Here is a 22,709-nt window from a genome sequence, read left to right on the forward strand (position 1 = left end):
GACACAAATAAACAAAAATTATGTAAATGATACCAAGGATTAAAAATAATGTAGATTCAGAAATGGGACAGAGACTTCAACTTTATTTGTCAAAGTAAAGGGACTGGGCTGGCTCCAACATTGTTCAAATTTAGTAAAGACAGGATTGCTAGCAAACCTAATTATCTCCACAATTAGTAATTCATACTTTTGTCATTAGTTAAATGGAATGCTTAAGGAAACTATTTCTATTTACTCAAACTGAAAATAATAAAACTTTTTGCTTCTAACAATAATAAAAATAAATAAATTTAGACCTTGCTAATTTGAGTATTATAACAATTTTGATGACATGATTTACATTTGGAGTATTTTTGACAATAGCTCATCAGATTAGTATTGTAAACATTTCAAGGCTATTAATTACATGACTCAAAAAAATATTTTAAAAGAAACCTGTTAATATGATATGCTACTTCTATGTATTTTCTATATAATCCTTTAAACAGACATTCAGAGATGTTATATTAAATTAAATCACATTAAAGGTCATGTAATTGCTTTCCCTTTGTGAATTCTGTAATTAGTTATTTTTATTAAAACTGACCTCTTTAATATGTTAAATTTTTTTTAAGAATTTAGCAGGCAGAATTCTAGAAGTAATTTCTTATTGTGCCATATAGTATGTCTGATTAACTAAATCTTACAGAGCATATTTAAGTATGTCTAATTTTAATACTTTTCTGAATTCATCTAGGTGTACGTAAAACTCCAGATGTGCATTTTGTTTTGTTATTTTTTCTTAAAATTTTTAATGTTTATTTTTGAGAGACAGAGCATGAGTGGGGGAGAAGCAGAGAGAGAGAGGGAGACACAGAATCTGAAACAGGCTCCAGGCTCTGAGCTGTCAGCACAGAGCCAGATGCAGGTCTCGAACTCGGAAACAGCAAGATCATGACCTAGGCTGAAGTCAGACATTTAACCGACTGAGCCACCCAGGCACCCCTCCAGATGTGTATTTTGTGTGCATGTGCCTATCTATACCATATACGTTACATGCAGTTTCCAAAATCAAATAAAGCGTATTTAAAAACTATTAGTATTCTTCTGTATATTTAACAAGGCATTCAATTCAGGGTAAGCGTGCAGAAAGGTAAAAAGATATTTCCAGCCCTTTTCAACTCTCTATTTAAACTCAAAACAAAGAGAAAAATCATTCTTGCACCACTAGTGTTCAGGGGCCACAAGAAGTTTCTTTGGGCCAGAAACTGAATTTAGTTTCAATGAAGACAATATCTACTTCCCAGACATTGTGGAACTTTCGCAAATATGGCCACTCAGAGACAGAGCAGGAATGTTAAACTGTTGTGCCTGCCCCATGAAGCACCTCACGGCACGTTGCTCTCACACTTCTACAGCTTTCCATGCTTACCTCCCCAGCTCTTCCCAAGAGTCACCCTGAGCACTTGAGAAGAGTGAATAATACCTTCATGGACATGATGGTTCAATCCGAAGGAATCTACTTCAAGATCAAAATTTCTTGTGGTCTTATGCTTCAACTTAAAAATACATACGAATTTTGCACTTTACCCGATGGACCTAATACCACTACCAAATCCATTTTCTAAAATTTTTTTAACATTTGTTTTATTTTTGAGATAGAAAGAGACAGAGCATGAATGGAGGAGGAGGAGGGAAAGAGAGAGACAGAATCTGAGGCAGGCTCCAGGCTCCAAGCTGTCAGCACAGAGCCTGACATGGGGCTCGAACCCACAAACTGTGAGATCATGACCTGAGCTGGAGTCAGACACTTAACTGACTAAGACACCCAGATGTCCCCAAATCCATTTTCTAAATCAATACTTCCCAGAATCTGATATTCTGCCTGAATGCAATAAGTATTTATTGAATGGCCAAATAATATATGCAAGTTGACCTCAGTGAAAAAAAAAAAAAAGCATATCTTCTCAAATCTTCCAGTAAAATCAACACACTAGGAATATGCTCCATGATTAGTCTGTTGTGTCAAGGGACCAATGCCTATATCCCAGTTTGAGAAACATCGTGGTAGAGTGGCTTCACAACTGATTGTTTACCAGGAAAACTTCCAGAAATATTTTTGCATACAGGTAATGATGCTGAATCATGGTGCCAAATACAGCTCTTGGTCTAAAGTGATTAGAATTTAACTATATATCTTTATTCGGTTAACAATGGGCTAATGAAATCACTATTTAAATAGTCAAACCTAAATTTTCTGTTGCTCAGGTGGTTAGGGCCTCTCTTCTTTCTGTGTCAGCTCTTTCTTTGTCCAAACTGTGAAGTAGGAAGCTGAGTAGCCATCCTCATAACTTAGGTGATAGCAAAGTAGTGGGAAATAGCGAAATTACAAGATTCTTTGGGAATATAATAAGGAATATACTGGGAATATAATAAGGATTTTCCAGGCCTCCCTGAAGACTAGAGAACACTGCAGAATAAAGATAAGTAAACAAGCAATTGCAATAAGGGTTAGACATAATTTTGGAGGTCAGTAGGGAAAACCCAGAACATCAGTGTTGGTCGGGAAAAATTTCTCCATCTCTTTAGGACCTTGGTAAAATCTAAGCTCTCTTTTCTGAAATAAAGGGTATATTTTTAGAGCTTTGTAGTCATAATAAAAATGTAAATATCTATAGTATATTAGTATACTGTATTATCATTATATAGTATACTCCTCTTTCTCTGTGTCTCTTTCCCCACTCCTAAACTAGCCACACCCCCCAATGCTTTATTTAATTGCACTGGTAATCAGATTTAAAGCCTTGGAGTAATCTTGAATTCATTGCCCACTTTCTTTTACTCTTCCTCCTCCATCCTCACAGCTACTAAATCATTTATGTTACACTTAGCAATGACTTCCATCCACCTCTTTTCTCTCTCTGCCTCCCTTCTCTCTTCGAGTCTCATTATTTATTGTATCAACTTCTTAATTGATCTCTCTCTGCCTAAACCATTTTACACATACATATTACATTCATCTTCCTTATTATCGTGATTCTAAATTCTGGTTCAGACATCTTGCTTGTATCTGTGTTGGTTATGTCCCTGGCTGTCGTTTCTTCCTGCTCTTTCTTTGGGGGTGAATTCCTTCATTTCATCATTTTGAAGGGAGAAAAGGAATTAATGAAGTAGAAAAAATTTAAATTAAAAAAATTAAAATTAAAAAAATATTAAAATTAAAAAATAAAAAACAAACATACACACACAAAATAGAATAAATTATGCTAGATCCTAGGTGTGTTTTGGTCTGGGTGTTGAAAGTGGCTTGATAGATTAGAGAAAAAAGGGGAAAAAAGAAAAAAAAAAAGGAAATGGCTTGAAAATTTGAAAAAATGAATACACTGAAGTAGACTGCTGAATTCCGTGGTTCAGGTTGTGCAGATTGTTGTGTTAATCCTCAGATCAGTTTTCTAGGTGTGCAGGATGGTTTAGTGTTGGTCTGGCTGTATTTCATGGATGCAAGACACACAAAAAACTTCCATGCTGTTCCACCATCTTGGCTCCTCCTCACATTCATCTTCCTAAAACTCATCTCCAAACACTTCGCCGCCACACTCACACATCTTTCATGACTCCTCTGTCATTTAAGGTCCTCCCAGTGACCCCTTCTCATCCTCAGTGACCCCTTCTATACCAACCAAACTCTACTACTTACAGCTTTGATACACCTCCTGTACTAACCACCTCAATATCCTTGCTTTTGCTCATCCAACTGCCCAAATGATCTCTTTTATGCTTTTCCCTCTCCGAATCCTTTCCTGCTTCAATACTCTCCCCAAACAACTCATTTCCTGTATCACCCAACTGTGGATCTAGCACAGCATTTGCCACATTGAGGATATAAAACTGATTGCTACAGAGGGTTTTTTGGTAATTGCGGTCATAGTGCCCCCTCCATGGTGGCATTTGCAGTGTTTCCCGCATGAGGCACAGACTCAAGTTCCAGCCAGCACACTTGTCCCTAAGTCAAGGTAACCTAGAAGGCAGAGGTCTCAGTGGCTGCTACTCCTTCTCTTCTCCCTTCAAGTGCAAAACATAGATTACCCAGAGGACAAATGAGAAAAGGCTGGTGGACTCTAGCCAAACAAATAGTCTTCTATCATCTCTTAAATCATGCCCTTGCTCACTAGCTCATAGCAACCTTCATAGACAGCTGGGTATTTTTGTACCTTAAGCCTTTTGAATATGAGAGCAGAGATTCACCTGGAGAGAACTGCAGAAGGTAAGAGCAATGAGCTGTGTTCTTGGAGGGATATCAGTGAGGACACTTGTAGGTGTGAGCCCAATAGGATTTTGAGTCAAGTATATTGTCTTTAAAGCAATGAACTTTGTTCCAAATCATTCTATTGTTATGTGAGTCTAGCAATAGAAACCAGAGAGCAGCTCCTCCAAAGATGGTTTGTAGGAATGAAGGATACTCACAATGTTTATACAAAACAAAAGCATAAGTAAGATCTATATCTCCATTACTATGTGTCCTATAAATCTGGAAATACAGACTTATACACATGCATTTAATACTGAATATTCAATGGCTCTTACTGAGGATGTGAATGTAGACAAACTTCCTTAGGAAATGCTATAAAAGGACATAAGGTTACAGTCAAAATTAAAAAAAAAAAACAAAAACAAAAAAAAAAACCCAACAACATGATGTTGTTCCTGGAACAGCAGATCACAGAGGCTAATATGGGAAACGGATCCTGAGGGCATTTAATAAACTTAGATAAGCCCTAACGATTACATTGGCTGAGTCACGTAATAACATTTTTTTTTATTCTGCAAATGTGAGCCTTTTAAAGAGTGCATTTCCTTTTTTAATGATTCATTTGGGAAAAAAGATATCCGTGTTAAGACAGAGAAAGTACAATTCATTGGTCCTTGGTGAAAACAATGTCTTGAAAACCAACAGGTTGATCTTGCTTCCACCAGCTCCAATGAGCTATTATTTCTTGTAACGAAAAGTACTGCGACTTGGATTAATTTATTCTTTCAACAAATACTTACCATCTACTATGTGTCTCATATGTGGTTGGAGAAAATAGCACTACAGAAAGTAGACATACCTCCTGCTTTTCTAGGACTTTAAGTCTAGCAAGGAAGGAAACTGTTAAATAAATAAGAATCATTATTTAAAATAAAATGTTGTTCTTACAAGGAAAAAGTATACAGCATATAATTGCCAGACCAAACTTAGACCAGAAAGTTTCCTTATGTAAATTAAATTTAAGCTGTAGCTTGGCGGGTGAGAAAGAGTATACCAGGTAAAAAGCAAGAAAAGTTAGGGAAGATAATTATGTTTTTTCTTTTGTTTTTTTAAAGGTTTATTTATTTATTATTTATTTATTTTTTAGTGTTTATTTTTGAGAGAGAAGCATGAGCAGGGGGGAGGCAAAGAGAGAGGGAGACAAAAGATCTGAAGTGAGCTCTGCACTGAGAGCAGAGGGCCTAATGAGGGGCTTGAACTCACGAACCATGGGATCTTGACATGAGCCAAAGTCAGACGCTCAGCTGACTGAGTCACCCAGGTGCTCCTTATGTTTTTATTTTTGAGAGACAGAGAATGAGCAGGGGAGGGGCAGAGAGAGAAGGAAGCATAGGGTCCTAAGCAGTTTCTGAGCTGACAGCTGTGACCTGGATGAGGGGCTTGAACTCACCAACCATGAGATCATGACCTGAGCTGAAGTCTGGATGCTCAACTGACTGAGCCACCCAGGTGCCCCAGGAAAGATAATTATGCTTTAAGACAAGAAAGCATGTGCAAAGGTCCTGAAGTATAAGGGGCTGTGTGCCTATTGAGGCACCAATAGAAGATCACCCACTGAAGGATGATGGTAAGTGCAAGGAAGAGCAAGGTAAGATGACACAAACACGCCCGGTCTTGGAAACTCATGGTAATGAGCTTAAATTTTATTCTAATATCAATAGGACACCTGGCAGCAGGCAAACATTTTTTTTTTTTTTTTACTTCAGCGTATGTAGAAGTTTTTTATACTCATCTCATTTCTCGTGTTGAATTATTTTTTCATATAATACTAAATCAGCTTACTGATTACATGGTAGAAATATCTTCATTTCTCGTATTATATATTAATATCATATGTACTTATAATATATCTTTGCAAAAGCAATACCTGTGAGCAAACTACTATCACTGCAACCTTCAGCATTATGATTTTTCTTTTACACATTTTGCTAAATTATTGAGTATGTTAACGAAGGTAATGCTAAGCTGCTCTGTCAAAGAGACCCCACAACCTTATTCCTTATTTATATTACAGTTCAAACCTTATGTTCCTGATGAACAGATAGTTTTCCTCCATGTGGTGACTCAAGACCTCAGCTTCTTCCAACTGCTTGCTGTGCTATCCCTTGGGATAGAGATTCCCAAGCTTTGCTGGAAGAAGGTGATTAGAATCACCTGAGAGCTTTTAAAAATCCTGATGCCAAGGCTGTACCCTGTATAAATTAAATCAGAATGTCTGAAGGTGGGAGCAAGACATCCAGCTAGTGATGGGAAAAAAGAGTGTGGAAAAGGCATACATGCTTCCTAAAAGTCTCGTGTCAGAAGTGACACATATTCCACTGATTGAAGCCACGCACACAGTCATGCATTATCTGTAAATAAAGCTGGGAAAAACAATCCAGCTGTGTGCCCAAGAAAGCAACAGTCAATAGATTTTGTTATAGAAAGTATAGAAACCATCTCATTGTGGAGGCTGCTTTTAGGCAACGGGCTTCAACAATGGAAACTTGAGCAAGGCAAAAGGGCCCATGGTGCCCTCTGAGCTGAAAGCAAACAGCCTCAAAATAGCCAGAAGCCCTAACTGACCAATGACAGCAAGGTACAGTTCTTAGGATTACCAAAAAAAGGAAAACTCCATATGTTCCCATACTTCCTCACTCTGCCTTATAACTGTGGTCCCACCACCGTCTTTTGGCCATTTCTCCTTTGCTGTCCTGTCCCGCTGCTCCCTTGCAGTGTATTCAATAAACTTCCAACTCTTTTGTTCTTCTTTGGGTGAATTCTTTCACTGCCTGTGCTGCCAGCCCCCACCCAACTGGGACACCCAACATTTTGTGCCCCCCCATCCTATTGTAAAGCCCCACACTCATGTGTTGCTATTATGTTAAGTCCCATTTTTTAAATTACTGTTGAATTTGATTTTTATTTTTCTACCCCTACATATCTGAAATTATTTCAAAAACCTTTGTTTCTTTAATTTTTTTCTGGGTTTGGCATCTAGAAAGCCATAAGTGAATATTTGCTGAATTTTATTGTGTTCATTGATATTTAAGTAGACATGGAAAAATCTCGAGTGACGATCTAATAACAGGTGAGCCCATTTGTTTAGTATCAGGGATGAATTCTGAAGTCAGAGTCACTGATTTTGGTAGAGAATCAGCTCTCATGGCACACATTTATCTATGCAAGCTGTGCATGTGTGTTACTGTTTTTCAAAATTTTATTTGTACTTGGCTTTCAAAATAGAATTTTGGGCTAAGACCAGCAGATTTCAGATACCAAAATGTGGAAGAACACCTTGTAGCACTTGGAAAAATTAGCTAGCCAAAACCAATCATGTAACTCTTAATAGTTCCTTGACCACAGGAGTCAGGAGTTAGAGCATAGAAGGGGATTTCTGAAGGGGACTTTGGGAACAGTCTTTTAAAAGAGCCCCCCTAAAGAGGAAGAGTATGAGGAGTTTCCTCCTAAACCCAAGTCATGGGAGAGGGGATTTAAGGAAACCAATTGTGGAACTCTATGTGTGCCTCCTGTAGTTTGAGGGACAGAGTGAACAGACATCACATCATCCGTGGTAATTCTACAAGGCGAGAGGCTAGATGGAAAGGTGAAGTGTGAGATATAGTAGAACTCCACTCCCAGCAGTTGTACTTGCTGGGCTGTGATTTGTGACTGCTCTCAAGTCTCTGAGCTCCCCAGAAAGTGGGGGAAGACTGTCCTGTACATGTTAGGAATCTCTGGTCTCTGTTGTCTTAAGGTCTCAAGCAAGATTTCCATTTTCACACTCTATTACACATCATTTTAATCTTCTTAATACCATATAAACAGGATTCTGAAAAGTCCAAAAGGAGCAGTTCAGCTTTTGGGGTATTTTTAGACAAGATTAAAAGAAGATAAAGTGAAAGCCCTTCGCAAACTGTAAAACACCATAAAATGGTAAGATGTTAGTGTTATTTGGTGCTCATTTATTATAAATACTTATTACACTAAAAAGATCCCTTATCAAAATATAATATAGGGATATGTAACCATACTTGAACCAGGTTTAGTTTGTTTGGGGCTTTTCTGTACTTAGTATTTAGTCAAGACTTCATGGGTTTAAACTTGGCAAGGAAAATGAAAAGAAGAAAAAAAAAGAAAGCTAACTTAAAACATTTTCCGTAATTCCCCTTGTCTTTTCGTCCTTCTCCCAATTTTTTGTTTCTCTGGAAAAACACCAGGGAAAATATTTCAAGTAGTTATTTTAAAAGACAAAGAGGAAGTTAAATGGAGTGAAACCTTTCTTTCAAAACACAGTAAACAACACAACGGATGTAATTCTCATCCAAAAGCTGAACTAGTAATTATAAAAACCAAGAGTTAATACCACTTGTCATAGGAAAATGGCAACAAAACTTAGTCAATAGATAGGAAAATATACCAAACTTTAAGGAGAGAAGATTTACTCCAAAGAGAGGCAGAAGATGAGATATGATTAAAACTAGAAATTCTGAGGAGAAAGGGAAAATGTGCAAGCAAATTTTATAGTGCTGGGGATTTCTTTTTAATAGGAGGAAGAAAAAATAATGTGTCATCCATTTTACACATGTTACTGGTAAATTCTTCTTATAAAGGAAAATAAAATCTTGACATAAATGTAATTAAATCCATGCTGTCCACAGTGAGCATGAAATGCGATCTCTGACTCTGGAACTGTTGGGAGGATGTCTAATTGTTTCACACATAAGTTATATATATCCAGGTTTCCATCCAGTGAGGGATCTGTTGCTAGCTCAGTCCCATACTGGAATGATGAAAAGATAGGGGCTCATAGAAATTTATAACTTGATCAAGTTCCTATTGTTAAACATAAGGCAAGGTTGGGATTCAAACCCAGACCTAGTCTGAATCCAAAATCGGGTCTCTTGTAACAGTACCCAATTCACTGGCTGCATAACAAATAATTAAGAAGGAAGGTTCTGGAAGAGAAGGATTCTGTGTTGCACAAAATATCATAACACAGAACTGTGTGGAATGAGGACAGTGTGGGATCCTTTTCCTTTTGGACTCTAGAAAACAGGTACCGAGATGAGTCAGGAGTGCAAACTGTTGATTGGAAAGTATAAGACCTTAAAAGAAAGAGGAGGAAGTAGGATTGGACAAGGGGAACTGTCAGACCATGACACAGACCTGACAAAAGCTCTGCCAGCCTTGTGACAGGAATCTCCAGAGCAAAGCCATGCCCCTGAGCCCACTTTGCTCAGCCATGGGCTGGGGAGCACACTGAGAAGAATCTTGATCTTTGTTCAAAAACCTATGCAGATCATAAGGAAACCAATTGCTGGAGAATTGTCAGCTCCCACCCCCATCTCCTTGTGGTGGGGTAGCAGGCCCTTTGAAGGGGATCTGAACAGCTCACCTCAGCATCTGCCACAGATACACAGAAGAGGAGCAGAGTTTGGATGAGTCAGGAAAAGAAAGCAGAACAGAGATCATTCTTCTGACCATACATATGTCCCCTACGTTTCCTGAGTCATAACAGTTTGAATTTAAGAACAAGGTGATAAAAACAACTATTAAAAAAGAAAAAGCCAATTGCTTGGGTGGCTCAGTCAGTTAAGCATCCAACTTCGGCTCAGGTCATGATCTCACAGTTCATGAGTTTGAGCCCTGCATCGGGTTCCTGCTCTCAGCACAGAGCCTGCTTCAGATCCTGTGTCCCCCTCTCTCTCTACCCCTCCCCAGCTTGCTCTGTATCCCTTAAAAATCACTAAACATTAAATAAAGGAAAGAAAGAAAGAAAGAAAGAAAGAAAGAAAGAAAGAAAGGCTATCTATCTATAATCCTTCTTACTCCTCAAGAAATACAGCATCCAGAAGACCTTTCCAAATAAATTTGAGAATATCCAGTGGGTTTCTCACACAAGTTTTGTTTTTTAATGTTTAATTTTACTTTTGAGAGAGAGAGAAAGAGAGAGAGAGAGACAGAGCAAGAGCTGGGGAGGGGCAGAGAGAGAGGGAGACACAGAATCTAAAGCAGGCTCCAGGCTCTAAACTGTCAACACAGAGTTCAACACCGGGCTCAAACCCACGATCCATGAGATCATGACCCAAGCCAAAGTCGGATGCTTAACTGACCGAGCCACTCAGGTGCCCCTCACATGAGTTTTAATAACATTCTGTTGACTACCTTGGGGAAACCTACTACTTTTCTTAGATCCTGGTCCAGATCATTGAGATAATGTGTCTAATTGTGCCTAAGTTAAGAGTAGCAGCTATGCCATTGTTACACATTGATAGTATCACTGCCCAGACACTGCCCACTGATGATGCCAAGTAGCCCAAGACTTGATATCTAGTCAGGGCTCCTATTGCAGAGAATAGAAGGTGTTGAAACCACCTCTTTCTTATTATCCACACCACTAGTGCAGCTAACATTCTGTCGATGTGTACAGATTCCACCATTTCCAGAAGACTCATTGTCTCATGGAGGTTGTAGAGAAACAGCTTTCTGAGATTTTGCTTACTTTTTTACTGTAGCTCCCATGCTGTCAGGCTGAGGATGGCTGGGCCAATTGATAATCTAAGTGACAAATGCAAATACACTCCCTTCTGACAATAATATATTGGATTTGATCAAACTTCTGTACTTCTATTTTCTCTTGCCTGGGGAATTCTTTCTTGGTTGGAAAACAGACCCTTGTTGTGTTTCCCATTCCCAGTTTTCCAGACTTATGCAGATATTTTTATATCTGAGGATGCAATCTGAGATAACTACAATATTTGCTTAAGAGTTTTCTCCAGTTCCTAGGGAATGGGAAACTAATATTAGAAAGGAATGGAGTAGCTGATAATTTTTACAGCATGATTTCTGTAAGAAACTGAATACAATTATCATCTACAGTGTAAGTCCAGTTATTCTCAGCAAACCCTTTTTATGTCTTTATAAAGAGTTAAAGAGCTCTTCCTGACAGAATAGCAGGCCTCACATGACCATAATTTACAGGTCTGCTGGCCAAATTGGGCAGAATCAACACTCCTCACAAGTAGTCTTGAATCTTATATTTGATTTTTCCATGTGTTACACAAATACCAGCTTAGAATGTTTTCAGCCCAGCTATTTGCATGTGAGGAAATCAAGATAATGCTTAATACTTTGGAACTAACCTTGAAGTTGAGCGTCAATCCTACAATCTACATTGGAATCATTTGTTAAAAGTGTTCCTCGCTGGAAGCCTAAATGCCCTAAAATGCACACCTTTATCTGGGTTGCTACCTTATAAGACAACGTTAGGAGGGGCAGTATTGAGTCAGCACTTTTAGGAAAGTACTGAAGAAAACCATTAGCATTCAAGACTTTAAGCCCACTTCTTGTCATTCATTCAGCATATGACAGTTTTTCAGTTTCCTTGGGATAGAAGAGAAACTGAGGCAAGTAGCATTTTAGTTTTTTCCCCAGCTCTCTCAGAAACCTCCAATTATTTTCTAAGAAAAAGACAATAAAAGAGAGGATTCCTTACCAATCCTTTTCATGCTACAGAAATCAAACACATCTGTAGTCCAGAGAGCACACAACTATGTTCACCTCCTCTTCTGGTTACAGTGGTGACACGTTCTTCCTGTCTATCCTTCTTGAGGATATCAGGATTTCCACACTTCTGTCTCTGGAGCTCTTTGATCTCACAGCTTTGTCTACACTCTCTCTCCAATTTTTTTCTGTCACTGATCTTAACAATTAAGGACAATTTAGGACCCTGCTGAGCACCTAATACTACAGGGTTCTTAACCAAGACTAGAAGGATAAGAATCTTGCTTACAGTTTGAATTTGAAGTTCTCTCCACATAAAACTCATCTGCAAGAGAAAAGAGACAGAAGATCCACACTGAAAGATTAAGAAAAAAAATTTAAAAATTAAAAAACAAGGAAACAAAAGAAGAGTAAGAGCCGTTTCATAGACACAGCCCCAAGTCTCTAACCAGACTCGTGTGCAAACATGTTTGCAGCCCTCAGAAGTGGTAGGAGAGGGGTGTGGAAGGCTAATGAGACCAGCTAATACCTGGATCAGATTTTAATCCTTACACAGAACACAATTAAGGTGTAGAACTGAATGAAACCTTGCTGAAAGGCCTTTCCTGGAGAAGCTGTCCCTAACGTAGATCTAGGAAGGGAAAAAAGTGGCTCAGCAGCCAGGGCACTGACACGCAAGCTCATCGTGGTTTGCACTTTGGGAGAAAACAAATCTTAAATGAGAAATCTATTCCTTTGGCCTGCACTTTTCAGAATAGAAACCTGCATGGGATCAGAGAATCCTCTAACTGAGAAGCAAACATAAATATTGGTCCTCAGCCAGTTGTACTCTTAAGTGCTAAACCGGATGTAAAATCACCCTGCAGAGACATCTTGGTGGATAATGTCAGTGTCTGGGCTTCACCCAGACCCCCCAGATCCATTTTTACTGTTTCTTGAGGCAGGGACTCCCTCTGGGGTATGCTTTCCCAGCCAGCACCACTGGACCTCCTGTTTCAGAGCACTGCCCTCCAAGACACATTCTCCCATCCGATTTTCATAGCTCTCTAGTCTCAGTTGCAACAACTTGGCAACATAAATTAAACTCCAGAATCAGGCTGAGATCTTTTTCTATGGGACTTTGCCTGAGGTCACACCCTTGCTCAGACTCCTCCTCTTCTCCCTCCTGTTTTCCTCCACTCCCTCACCAGCTTGCCTAGAATACTCCTTTAATGCACACTACCAGTGAACCCTCATCTCAAATGACTGGTTCTAAGGAACGTGACCCAACAAACTCCCATGAGATTCTCTCAGGAAAATAAACAAGCACCTCTAAAGACACACTCTCTAGAAAAAAATTACAAAACATACATCTGTCTGAGACAGAGTGTGCAGAAACAACAACAGAAGTATTCAGTGCTACTAAGGACTTCATGTAACAGAAAAACAATTTGACAGAATATATAAATTATCCAGGATAGAGATGGAGAGAACTAAAAATGGAAAGTATGACAGAGAGTTTAAGAGATACAGGAAAACAATGAAAAGCTTTGCCATACTTCTCATAATTCCCAAGAAGAGAATAGAAAGAATGGTGGAGAGGAAACATCTGAAACAATAATGTCTCAATAGTTTACAGAAGTCATGAGAGAGAGGAAACAACACAATTCCAAATAAGACAAAAAAAAAAAAAAAAGAAAAAGAAAAGGAAAAAGTAGATACATCTGAAATAGACATTGCAAAACACAAAAGCAGAGAGAACATCTTAAAAGTAACCAGATAGGAAAGACAGATTAACCATGAAGAAAGAATCATTAGACTACCAGGACAGCAATGACAGAGGCCAGAAGAGAGCAAAATAGTGTTTTCAAAGCGTAAAATGACCATCAGTATAAACTAAACCAAATTAAAATATCACTAAAGAAGGAGAAAATAAAAACATTTTCAGACAGTGACTGTGAGATTTTATAAGGTAGTTAATAGATTTTCACTAAAGAAAGAGATTGACCCCAGGAGGAAGGTCTGAGATGTAAGAAACAGTGCAGAACAGAAAAAGAAAGTGGGTAAACAGATATGGTTCAACTAATTAGCATAGACCCTGAAAACTACCATCCCTGCAACAAAAATCCTCACTGTGGGGAGGGGAGGGCTTAACAGCAAGATGAATTTCAGTAACAATAACACACATAGATCACTGAGGAGATTAGAGTTAATTCATTCCACCAATTTTATATAATCTGAGAGGAGAGTAGAATGCTAGTCATCTTTACACTTTCTATGCCATATATGAACATTGTGAACTTATCCACTTAAAGGATAGAAAGTGAATACATTTTTACCATATGATAATATAAGAAGAACAACAGGATATTTTGAAAAAAACATGATTTGTGCAGTAGGAAAAGAGAAGAAAAGATACAAAGTGAAATATGGGAAGCAGAAAACTGGAATGAGATGACAGTGCCGGTGAATGTGGCCATATCGGTATCAGATGAGAGACATTTGGGTGGGAGGACAGCACTGTTATATTTTGAAAGGGTTGTATAAAAGGAGCAATTCATTAGGAAGATGTATCACTGTTGAACTTGTACATGCCCCTAACAACATATATGAATTACGATTATGACAGGATGAAAAGATTGAGATTTACTAAAAATATAGGTGATTTGAACAACACAATTAACATACATGATATAATACACATATAGAGAGACTTGTATCTAATAATTAGAAAGAAATTATTTTGAAGCACACATGGATATTTACAAAATTTGACCTCATATTAGGCTACAAAGCAAGTCTCAACAAATACCATGTGACTCATGTCTATATAGACCCATGTTTTCTCACCGTAAAAAATTAAAAACAAAATACCAAACAGCCCATATGTTTGGGAATTTAAGAACATATTTCTTAATAATTAAATTCTCAAAGAAATACAAATTGGGATAAAACAGTTATATATTTTAAAAATACTGCTTATCAAAACTTATGGAATAAAGTCAAAGCAGCACTTAGAGAAATTTTATAGTGTCATATTCATGTATTAGTGAAACTAGTAAAATTAGCAAAAAATATTGAGTAAACTGTCAAAATCAAGAAGTGAAAAAAAAAACCCAAAGTAGAATAAAAGGAATAATAAAGATAGGAGAAGAAAACAATAGCAAAGTTTCCACCTGCTTTTAATGGCTTCCTACTGTACCCTAGACCAGAATCTATAAAGTCCTATCTTCCTGTCTGACTGCACTTCCTACTGCTCTTCCTCTGGCTCCCTGACCTACTTTGTGCTCCTCAAACATGCCAAGCTCCTTCCTTCTGTAAGACCTTTGCACTTGCTTTTTCCTCTGCCCGGAACACTCTGCCTTTGAATTCCAAAAGTATCCATTGCATTCATGGCTGTATCAAAAAATGTTTATTGAGGATCAGTTATGTTCCTGACACTGTCCTTGGCCCTGGGAACACAGCCATGAAAACATACAAAAGACTCTGTTACTATAGAGTATATGCCCTGGCAGTTTTATGATTCAGAAGGTCTTTCCTCATCAGTGACCTAAATGTCAATGCTATTCATTTTTTTTGTCTTCCTATTTATCTGTCTCTTCCTAGCAGTGTGCCACTTCTTTGAGATGAGGGACCTTGTCTAACTTTGCTCATCACTGTACTCCAACGGCATGGAATGATGCCTGACACAATTATGTTTTTGGGAAATATTTGTTCAAAGAATGAATGTTAAAATGAATGTTGAAAATTAATGAAAATCAATGTTGAAAGAATTCATGGAAGGTATTTCAGAGGAGGAAAGTGTTATAAATACAATTGAGCAAAACAGAAGAAACTGCCTATAGCAAAGAGATCATGTGTGTGTGTGTGTGTGTGTGTGTGTGTGTGTGTGTGTCTACAAGCAGAAAAAAGACTCTGTAAAGGCAAAAGAATGGACATCATGACTGAAGAATAAGAGGTTGGATGAGCAGACAGGTACCAGATCTAAAGTCTCTATGCAGAACAAAGGAATTAACATTTAATCTTACAAAAAGCCGTGTGTATGATGGCCATCTATTTCAACAAAAGATGGGAATTTTAAATCCATGTTTTAAGATTTGATTTAAAAAGTAAAGAATGTTTTTATTTTGTTTGAGTAAAATAACCACTTTAATGGTTATAATTGTTTATTTATTTTTATGGACTCAATTTTAACTGCATAACTATATAATTGGTAAAAGGATATTTAATTAATAATTAACTTTATATTGTGCTTCATATAAACATAAACATTGAAAGAGGTGTAAATCAAGCACTGGAACTCAGTTATGTGCAAAATTAGGATGTATTTTCCCTAACTGGTACCAAATTTACGAGCCTACTTGTATCTGGGTGGTGACTTTGTCATCATCACCATCATTATTATATCTAACATGTATTAATTGTTTCTTATGTCCAAGATACTATTCTAATTCATTTAGTTTTTTCAAAAAACTTTGGTGCAGGGACAATTAATTGCTTTAGGTCAGATAGCTAGTGAACAGAGTAGCCAGGATTCAAACATAGCAGTTTGGCTTAAAGACTGAACCACTACTCATGCTGATTCGGTCCTTCCTGATGAATTCAATCCTGCCCACTGAAATGTGTCCCTTAATCTTTTCATGGAAATGTATACTGTCCAGCTTTAAGTCATATTCTCATGGCATCCTTCTCCACCTCCCTGATTTTCTCGCCCACCTCTTATCTGTTCCTCCTCAGAGGCATCTGCCACCAATGTTACCCTCTGGTTTGACCACTGGAATTGGCCAAAGACAAAGTCACAGTCAGGTGCTTTCAGAGGGATGAGAGGAGGTCCCTGTCCTCCATCAGATTCAGTGTGATGTCATTGGTTCCAGTGACTTGGGAGTCTCCATGTAGACGGCATCTGGGGTTTACTTAGCCAATGTACATCTCCCCAAACCCTCATCTGTGGTATATATATGTGTGTGTGTGCGTGTGTGTATATATATATATATATACACACATATATATATACACATGTATATATGTATATATATATACATATATATGTATATATATACACATATATACATGTGTATATATATGTGTATATATATACATATATACATGTGTATATATATACATACATATATATATATACACACAGAAGGGTGTATACTGAGTATACGTTCTGAGTATACATTCTACTGAACAATAATCTAAGGGGCTCCTGTCTCTCTGCTCAACTTTGGGCTCTCTCAGGTGGAATCTTGAATATTAACTTCTGTGCCCTCTAGGAATAAGGGTATGGTGGCCCTTAATGTCTCCTCTTTATAGGCACTCTATGCTACTTTCATGCCCTGCTGGCCTTCTGCTTCTGTGAACCCACTTACAAGTGGGCTTTCTGTCTTCATAAATCTCCAGATAAAAAGTCAATGGTATTCCTCAATTTTTAGAACCCAAATTTAGGAACATGCAAGTCTAGTGCCTCCTCCAATTTGGGGACTAGGGGCTGGTTAGATATTTCAGTAACTATACTCTCAAGAAGGTGACTATTTTTCTCTTTCCCCTCAGGGTTCTGTGGGAACCCACCACTTTGTAAATTGAACAATAGGGTGCCCCATTAACTTAGGAGTAAGAGAGAAGGGACATTCTTTGTGCTTAAAAGGTGAATTCAGTGTCTTTTGTTCTCAGCTGTGAGTTTAGTATGTCCTACTCACCAGTCAGTAACACTAGGGGACACTGGAAAGGATCTGAGTTGGTACATCATATCCTCATGTCCACATCAACACATTCGTGTTATGAAACCACTGAAAGACAGTGACATCAACACCATCTGAATCAGCATAAGGAATTAGAGAGAGTTTATAGGGTATTAGTGACTTTTGATAATAAACACATTCTCTTGATATATTCAGCTCAAATAAGTTAAGATTAAAACCACCACTTTTAAAAGTTAAGAACCATATGGGCTGAGCTTCCTCTTTTGGTAATAAAATATATGGTTTACTTTTGAAGAATTTATTTTTATGTGGAATATCAAATACCAAATACTACAAGTTTTTCTCAGATAACATGCACTTTCAGTGTTTGCATTCAACTTTAAAATAAAGTTAACCATGTCTTTCTACTGTATTTTAATAAAGTCTTCATCTTCTAAAGCTATTCGTCAGGGTAAAAATAAAATTAAATTAAAATTAAATTAAATATAAAATAAAGTTAACCATGTTTTGTATAGATTCTGATCATATTTATTATGTAAATATATTATAGTGAGAAAAACAAATAATTAAGTATTAGTGTAATGCTTAGCTCATACAGAGCCTGTGTTCTAATTTGAAAAATATGGTTGGCATAACCAATCTCCTTATCATCCAAGGGAAGCCTAAATGACAACGTATATAAAGCATAAGAATAGGCACTTGGTCCAAGGGTGCTATTTTTCCATCCTCAGTATTGCAATCTATTTTTCCCATAATTCTTTGTTTTCGACTCAAAGTTTCTTGAATTAAAAAAAGTTCTTACAAGGAAATAACATAGTATGTTCTTTGCATTATAAAATTATCATTCATTCTAAAAGTCCTTCGTTTTAGGGACTTAGTTTTAGTTTTTGGCCAAGACCAGGTCATAACTGTATTGCTCTTGGCCAAAAACTGTTCTACCTACTTATCCTTGCCTTATCCCTGCTGATTAGCAAAACTTGGCAGCACAGTCTTTGAAAGTGGTATGTTCTAGTTTCCTGGAGACTGTTTTATGTATGGACTCAAAAAGTTCCAGTCTTGGAAAAGCTTCCCTTAAAAAGATTTCAGTAACCCAAAGCAGCATAGTCAACTTCCACCATCTAACCTCACTTAGAAAGTATTTTCCTGACTGGTTATGGAAGTTGCTCACCATCACAAATCTGTGATTAGACATCCTACCATTTCTCAGCCATTCACTTCTGAAATTTTGTAATTTTCGTTATTCCTATAATGGTTGTGAAACTCAAATTTTGTTTTTCTTCTGCAGTGTTGCTCCCCCTAGTGCTGAGTCAAAACACTGAATATTTGTGAAACAACCTAAGCATTTTGCTAAATGAACTAATAGAAAAGATAACTGCAGAAAGAATTCTAGCATTTACACACTAAAAGTATTTTATATGCAAATCAGGGATAGGGTCCTTGTCATCACCATATCTCCATCTGGGAGTGCAGCATTGACTCCTAACAAATGTCCTTTCAACCAAACTGCGGAGAGAATACATAGAATGGGGAAAAAATTAAAACCGTCTCTACCTTAAATTTTTAAATTTAAAATATGCCTTGTATAATGGCACCTAAATTTTTAGAAACATCTTATCATACAACAGCATTATTTTACTAGCTATGAAAACATTGAATAACTAATTCTTAAAAAATGTTTCCACATTTTTCAAAGAATGAAGTACATGCTTAAAATACACTCAGAAAGAAGCAACTTAGCACTTTCCAACTTAGCAGTGAAGTGACTCTGATGGTTGGACATTGTGTCCATAGACTTTTGAGGAATTTGTCTGTATGTCACAGGCTAGAACTACTTAATAGCCATGAATCCCATGATCCTTTAGGGCTAGTGATAGCTTCTCGCAAAACTTATTTTACCCAGTCAGATTTACCCAATGAGAGTTCTCCTGCACTCTCTCAACAGCCTGCCATTTGCTCCCAGTCTTTTCTTTACTTTTCACCTTTCCTACCCAACTCCCCTAAATCTATGTTCCTCCACCCTCTGGTTGACCAAACTTTTTGACTTGCATATTGTTGACTGAGATCATTGTAACTGCCACTTCAGATTGGATCAAGGACTTTCCATTTGAAGTAACAGTGTTAGTAAAGATACACAATTGGCCTATGAACTACTCAGGGGCTAGGAGAGCCGACCTCCCCCAGGCGAAAACCAGTGTAGAACATTTAACCTCCCAAAACATAACTACTAATAGCATACTGTTGACCAGGGTCTTACTGATAGCATATACAGTTGATTAACACATATTTTGTATATTTATTACGTTGTGTATTCTTACAATAAAGTAAGCTAGAGAAAAGACAATGTTACTAAGAAATTGTAAGGAAAAGAAAACACATTTGCAGTACTGTAATGTATTTATATATTAAAAAATCCTCATATAAGTGGAAACCCATGTTATTCAAAGGTCAACTGTATTTCTTATGTTAAATAACACATTTCAAAAATATTGAGGTGCAAACATTTAGGAATGGCATACTTCTCCATGTCTGGATATCATATACATAGCTTACACTTCAACAAACATGCTTTCTGTACTGAAACTATCATATTAATCAATCCCAGAAAATTTTGGTTCACTAATGCTCCATTTCATATTTCTAAATACAATTTTTTATGTAGTGCTAGTGTAAGGAGTGCTTACATTTTTTCAGGATGAAGGAGCTGCTTTGGAAGAGGTAGTTTTCCTACTTGTAAGATACAACAGTAAAATATAATGAATGTGCATATGAAAGAATCTTCCAATGCACAGTAGAAAGAATCTTCTGCACCACTATCTTCAAGATCCTGCTTCAGAATGTGGGTTCTGCCTAGCAGTCTGCTGCTGGTTTCCTGTGCCTTCTGATTCTTAAAATAGTTTGGCATATAACCAAGAGAAAGAAAGTGTGTCAGTTAAGACTGGAGTCAGTGCATATAACAGAGACCCTACTTACTAGAGAAGCTAAAAAGCATAAGTTTGTGCTAATTTATGTTCAATAAAGATCAGAGAGTGCAGCCCAGGCCTGAAACAGTGCCTCCATGGAGTCACAGGGATTCCAGAGAAGCACTGAGTTCTCCCATCCATCATGCTCCCAAATGCGTTACCTCTGCCTCATAGGCAGCAGGAAGGAAGAAATGGCAGAAAGGCCAAAGGGTGCACACCATCTGTCTTTTAAGAAAAATTTCTGGTAGTTACACACTTCCATGTTCACATTATTGATGGTTATGAATAAGACTGAAGTAGAAAGAGAGGGAATAAATATTGGAATAGGTAACCGGTAGTCTCTGCAGCAGAAGGTGGTAACGACACAGCATAAAAAGGCACCTTGAAACCTGTAGATGAGTCATGGGAAAATATAGTAGTATAAGCACAGCAATAATCATCTTTCTTTAGTGTAGGAGGATGAACAACGAATTCCTTTCCATTACTCTCAATAAAATATGCGAAGGATGTCACCATGAATCAATAGCAACATGGTTTAATGACTAGGATCTGGTTCCTCCTTCTCAGAGGCAAAGTGCTTAATTAGAATGATGTGTCAGGAATTTTAGAAATCTGAGAGTGCACATTTTTTTTCTTTATTCTCCTCCCCTCCCAGTTTTCTTTCTTTCTTTCTTTCTTTCTTTCTTTCTTTCTTTCTTTCTTTCTTTCTTTCTTTCTTTCTTTCTTGGCTTTATCACCCATTTACACTTCCATATACATTTTACAGTCATTTTTTAGTTAAAAAAGTAGGATTTCAAAATTGCACTTTCTTTTTTGAAATAGATTAATAAAAAATCTTGGCTCATGACACACTCTTACTATTTGTTTGTGAATGGTCTGCTCCTATGCATTTAGTTAACTATTAATTTTTAACAATTAAATAAGCACTTGCAAACTACCACGCAAAACAAAAGCTAGCATCTTGACAACAATCTATTCTATCCTTGGGTTTCTCCCACCCAAAGCCACCATTGTACTTCTAATTACATTCAAAGATATTTTTCAACTTCAGTAAAATTTAATTTGTTCAAATCTTATTTTATATGCCCAAGAACAAATCCTCAGTAGTGCTCAATATTATGTAATTCTAAATGCTATTTATGGCAGTGATTACTACTTGCCAACACTAATATTCATTGTCCTTTTCTTAACATTGATTTGATTCAAGATGGCAAAGTTAAAAGATGGCTTAAAAGATAGTTAAAAGAGTCAAGATGGCTCTGTTAAAAGACTATATTTCCTTGTCTTCCTTATAGCTAGGTGTGGCCTGTGGCTAATTTCTGGCCAGTGGGACAAAGTGAAAGTTGTTAGATGACATTCTTGAAAATTTCTATTAAAGTGGAGACATACAGATAGGATGCATGCACCATGTGACTTTCACTTTCCTGCTTTTTTGGTACTATGAGTGTGATGGTTGGAGCTCCAGCAGCTATTTGAAACATGGAATAAACTTGATATTGAAAAGCTGCTCTGTAAGAATGACAGACAGAAAGAGATAAGCCTAACAATTGTAGAGCCATAGCAACTCTGGGCTACCTATCTCTAGGCCTCTTTTTAGTGAAAGATAAAGAGACTCTTGTCTTATTTATTCAACTTCTATTTTCAGTCTCTGTTACTAGCAGCAAAATGCATCTCATAACTGATACAATATTGTAAATGTAAGACTTTAAAGTTGTATTTTATAGGTTGTGATGGTTCTATAGGAAAATTAGTTTATTATTTAAAAATTAGACATTTTAACAAACTGTTGTTAGCAACAAAATGCGATACCTAACCCTTATACTGGAATGAATAGAACATCTTGAAGTTGTATTTTATAACTTCTGATTTTTATTTTTTTAACATTTTTTTAAATGTTTTATTTATTTCTGAGACACAGAGAGAGACAGAGCATGAGTAGGGGAGGGGCAGAGAGAGAGGGAAACACAGAATCCGAAGCAGGCTCCAGGCTCTGAGCTGTCAGCACAGAGCCCAATGCAGGGCTCGAACTCACAAACTGTGAGATCATGACCTGAGCTGAAGTCGGATGCTCAACCAACTGAGCCACCCAGGCGCCCCTATAAATTCTGATTTTTAAATTTAGGAAATTAATGGCTTTGTTTATTTGTAATGAAACTGGAGAACTTACTGAGCTTTTGCTGTTGTTGTTCTAGTAGATTCACTGTTGAATCCTTGAACTTTTTTAAGTTAGTCATCTTATCATTTGTACGGGAATGAATGAGATCCTGACACAGAGATGGGATCATCTGAAATTCT

General features: G+C 37.2%; 1 pseudogene; it reads left to right on the top strand.

Moving 5' to 3' along the window:
* The first annotated feature begins 4,206 nt into the window (after nt 1–4,206).
* Nucleotides 4,207–22,709, top strand: part of LOC122240520 — a 48,363-nt pseudogene continuing 29,860 nt past the window's right edge.

This window comes from Panthera tigris, chromosome B4 (genome assembly GCF_018350195.1).
Source record: "Panthera tigris isolate Pti1 chromosome B4, P.tigris_Pti1_mat1.1, whole genome shotgun sequence".
Taxonomy (NCBI): domain Eukaryota; kingdom Metazoa; phylum Chordata; class Mammalia; order Carnivora; family Felidae; genus Panthera; species Panthera tigris.